The 5,000-nt window shown below is 41.8% G+C and overlaps 1 protein-coding gene across 1 annotated transcript in view; it reads left to right on the forward strand.

The window, feature by feature from the left end:
- Positions 1-5,000, forward strand: part of LOC138027798 (rRNA-processing protein FCF1 homolog) — a 270,573-nt gene that overhangs the window by 199,287 nt on the left and 66,286 nt on the right. The gene's annotated exons all lie outside the window — the stretch shown is intronic.

Consider the following 5,000-nt stretch of genomic DNA (forward strand, 5'->3'; position numbering starts at 1 on the left):
GGTTTGCATCTGCCTTCCAGAAATATTCTTGAGACGACCAACGGTCACTATCGAAACGATGCTCCTTGAACTTCAGTCAAGCAGCAAGAAATAGGCCATCTTCCGTTATTTGAAGGACCAAACTGACTTTGGCAACCGGTTCCTTGACGGGGATGGGGCGCGAGTAAGTTTAAAACTGCTCCAGATAATAAGGCATTAATCTTCCTCACGTCTACCTCTACCTTTTCAACTGCAAAATCTCTTCGGCCATTCTCTTTCGGATGTCAGAATAACCCGCTTTTAACTGATCCCCCCATTTCTGGGATGCATTTCGCAGTTCTTCAATGTACTGCTGGTAAAAGCCCGACGTAATATGCTGCTGTAAACTTTTCCTGCTTGCCACTCTCACCTTGTCCCCCTGATAGTTTGTGAACTTTACAGCTAGCGGTCCAGGAGTACTGTGCCCAACCTACGAAAAAGAATGATACGATGGGTAACCCTGATTTAGGAGGGAAAAGCAATTAACCTGTTTACCGTTTTCGAACTTGCAGCCCTCCTGGTATATTACACAGAACATCGTGAACTCCACATGTCCTACTCTTTGAAATAATTTGTGGGTTCTTTTACGTACCACAGGTTATTCACATGGAAGGGATTTGAGACGTGGGCTACGGTTTATCGTCCTTATTCGAGAAGAATACAGAGTTTAACCATTTGCAGATGTTCATTACAAAGGCACCATCTTCTCCTCGGTTATTCAATAGAACTCCTTGTTGGTCCGGCCGTAGTTTTTGATTTCCGCGACCTCCGAGTCAGTAGTCCGATGCTCAATCAACCTGAGGCTAGCGTCGGCCGAAAACCAGCCTCAAATGACTCTAAGACAGATTTTTGATGGTCATATTAAAAGAAAATTCCTTGCAACTACAGCTCTTGATTTTGAACGGTTTAAATGTGCCCCTGGAACGATGTGTAATGTAGTGGCTTGGCGACGGGCGAACTAACAACTGAATAGATCAGAGTCTTAGCCAGGATCTCGAATCTAACACCTCCACAACCACCGGTAGGATGCTCATTACCCCTGTGAGGGACAAGAACTCCTGAGTAGTCTTGTCCCTCATTTTAGAATATTGTAAATAGTTGAGCTGTCCACTCTATCAAAATGCGCAAGTTACAAGCGAATGTTTAGGCTCCGCGTCACGCAGTCCTTCCGTGTGTCATTGGAGAGTCTAGGTAGCTCATGAACTCGTACTTTAGTTGATAACACGACAAATTCCTCGCAGTGATAGCCATAGCCCATGGCTTACCAAAAAGTCCGTTTGGGTGATAATACTGACCTGGAAAAACATCTCTCCATTTTCCATGGTGGATGTTGGCGCGACCAATGAACTATCACGTTGCCATTCTTACCAAAGGGAAGCCCTGGTAAAATTTAAACCAAAGACACCTTTCAGTCTATGAATTGTGATCTTTTGTCCTGTATCAAGATTCCATCATAAACGAGATTACATTTAACCTAAATTAGGTCTAATCCCTCCCACGCGCAGCGCAGAAAATTGTCTATTTTAAATCAAGTCTTAGACCAATCGCATAACTTCGTGTTGTCCCAATTTAAGCCCATTCGAAACACAAAGCTGTTTTCGTTTCCATTTATTTTCCCTATCCCTTAAATGTGAATGCTACTTTATCATGTCAGATGCAATACACAAAGATGCTTAACCCCGAGAGTTTAATTGAGTACAACATCGAGTTAGCCGATTTGATCTATTGTCATTTTCCCGCAAACCTTGCTTTAAAAATAGACACTTGTCTGACGCTGATGGGAACAAACCTGAGACCAGATTCTTACTTTTGATTTATTAATGGCCTCTTGACTGCATACAATAAACTCAATAATGCACGCATCTTGATTCGTTCTCAACTGTTGGAGGACAGACGCATGGTAGACGCCATCACCAAACAGTTTTCATGTTGCCGTGCGTCTGTTCAGTAATAGATCACAGAAGACGTCAAAATGTGGTAAGAAAAAATAAGTGGTACGCTAAGTGATAGCCGAGAATGTCATTAGATAGGTGTTCTTAACACATTTTGATGTCTTCTGTGATCTTTTACTGAAAAGACGCACGGCAACATGGAATCTATTTGAGTCAGACTCTCGGAAGGTGTGGGTTCGAAGCATGCCTATCTCTTTCATTGAAAACTTGGCTGCGAAAGATCTTTCTCTGTCAAGGTGCTCGTTTATCTAATGTCTATAAGCCACTCTGGCGCGAGATGCTGTTGTGAAAATACGATCGACTTTTCCTGAAACGATTATAAAAAGACGGGAGTAAGACACCTACAAGGTGAGACGAATTACTGAGACGATTCCACTTTCAAGACAAGGAGGCGATTCTTGCGAGAATCCGAAGGGGTCCCAAAGAGCGATTTTTTAAACCATCTTTTAACATAGAGGAAAACCTGGCCAGCAATGTTAGGCGCTTTCAAAAAATACACCTGTTGCTCGCGTGCTCTCCTTGAAGTCTCTTCTTGCAGACGGCTACCAAACGGAAAACATTTCAAGACCTAAAACCAAACGCTGTTGGACCAGCCTTTTTAAGACTACGCGAATCGACATTTAGAAATTGATTTTGAAAGTAGGCACTTCATTTTTTTAATTTCGAAAAAGAACAGATAAGCCTGGTTTTTACTAGCGACGCAAGCATAAGAAGCAAGCATAAGAGAGCACTTATTTCACCGCGAAAACGGAGTTGACGCAAGCATAAGCGCAGGCGCACGCACAAGCGTAAGAATCAAAATTTTTCCTTTTCCTTGTGCTTTGCGCTTATGCTTGCGTTCGCTTGCGTTGAAGCACTCGTTCAAGATTCCCCGCGCCTGAGCATTTGAACAAAATGGCGGACGCCATGGTTGATTTGGATGCTTACGTCGACGTTCGTTTTTTACAGCATAAGCTACTTACGCCTGCGCTTGTGCTTGCGTCGCTAGTGAAAACCAGGCTTAAAGAAGCGGGAATTGAAACATATAACTGAACAGGGTTCTTCTTCAAGCCAGTTGGTACATGCGCAGTTAACATTAAAAAAAACCGCTGCACAGTTAGCCTTGTGTCCACTCATTTTAGTAAATCAATTATCTCAGGTATTACAGTAGAGAAAAAGTAAAACAGTACTTACCTTATGTTTCAGTTCGTAAGCAGCGCAACTGTTTTTGTGATGAATTCGGCATTGAAGTCCTTCCTTCTCACGTCCTTTATACCTCTCATTTAAGACTCTCTCCAAGCCTTGTTGAACCGCGTCACTAAGAGGATAGCTGTTGCCATAAGCTTCGGCAAGTGATGAGACGATGGAGCTCTGTGCATAAACAGAAAAAATACCGATCTATTTTTAGGCTACCTTTTTCGCAAAAAGACAAAGGAAGTTCCGGTTGGGTGACGCTATGACGTCAAGTTAGTTTCTTGTGATTGGTCATTGGGCTCCTGCGGGAGTCTTATTCCCGGGAAATTCAATCTAAAAATAAATCGCTCTGTGAAAACGCAGTTACAGAAATATAGGGCTGTTGTTCGCTCCTAGTCACGGGCTCCTGGTAAATGACCTTTATTAAAAAGACGACATGTCAAGACTTTAAAGTGTATTGTCAGATTTTTCTTTATTTACTCAATTGAGTTATTGCCCAGGATAAAAGCAATATAAAAATCCATACCAATTTGCCATTTTTCCCCCCATACTTATGCCTTTCATCCTTTTAAAAATAGGATTTTCACTTCCGGCGGGGTGGTCAAGAGACTGGAATAACAGAGTAGTGATGTCAATACAGGAAGGTAGGGAATTTTAGGGATAGAAATTTGGTTCTTTTGCCTTTTGCATTATTGCAAACAAACATCACGCATCTCAGAAGCAGTTTCAGAAACTTCCCAGTCTGTAAAAAAGGGAAATTCGGGCCTTGGAAGAATTTCGTTCTGGTATTGACGTCACAATTCTGCTATCCCAGTGTCCATAGTAGCACGATTTTGTTCCTCCCGGAAGCAATAATTCCGGTTTTTCAAAGGCTAAAGGCCGCGCGGAAGAAACGTCTGTTCAGATTTTTAAAATTGTTTTAATCTTAGAAAACCATAATGTTTCAATTTAGTAAATAAAGAAAATCTGTCATGTACATTTTAATCTTGTGCAGTCACCAGATAAACGAAGAGTAAATTTTAAGATCAGAATACTAAATAGCATGCGTCGCTGGATTTCGAGCGGAAAAGCCGCGCGAAGGCTGGCTGTAGAAACTCTGAGACTGAGGACGACTAAAAAAAAAAAAAAAGAAAGAACCACTTCCCTCTCCCAGAGAATATTCAAAAACATACGACGGCTGTCAGAGTGACTGCGCTTGCGGAAAAAAACCTGTTTTGTCCCGGTTTTGTCGCTTTTGTTCGGTCGTTTTGGATCGAGGGATTTGAAAGCGCGCGGAATTCCTGGCTTGGGAATAAATTTGATCAGCTGGCTGGGAAACCAACCAATTTTATCTAGCTGGCTGGGAAATTTCTTGTGTGTCTTGCTGGGAAAAAGGAACAGATGATGTTTTCCCAGCAACACTGAAAAACACCTGAAAATGCCTAATAACATATATTTCATTAACTGGGGTATAATAATACATCTTACAACAAATGGTCGTTGGGTGCCCCTGCATATGAATGAAAACTAATTTTCATAAGAAAAACTTCGCACTTAGACTCGCTTTGAAGAGGAGGTAGATATGAACCTGGAAATGGCCTATTCCTTTGCAAGAGAATCCCAGAATATATCGGAAACCACAAAATATAACAATTTGTGGAACATCACATTCCAACTACATCATCTCGTGGAATGTTCTCTGGTTCAAGTAGGCCTTAACAATTCTACGGCGTAGTACTTTTTCCCCACAAATGAGATTATTTGCCCATATGTTTAGAAAGGGCTCTCTCGTTTTTCACATAGTTAATAGAGGGGAATGGTTTTAAAGTACGGCAAGCATCAAAGGAGCAAACAAAGATGCCACGATTTAGGTTGGGA

The sequence above is a fragment of the Montipora capricornis genome, chromosome 12, assembly GCF_036669925.1.
Source record: "Montipora capricornis isolate CH-2021 chromosome 12, ASM3666992v2, whole genome shotgun sequence".
Taxonomy (NCBI): domain Eukaryota; kingdom Metazoa; phylum Cnidaria; class Anthozoa; order Scleractinia; family Acroporidae; genus Montipora; species Montipora capricornis.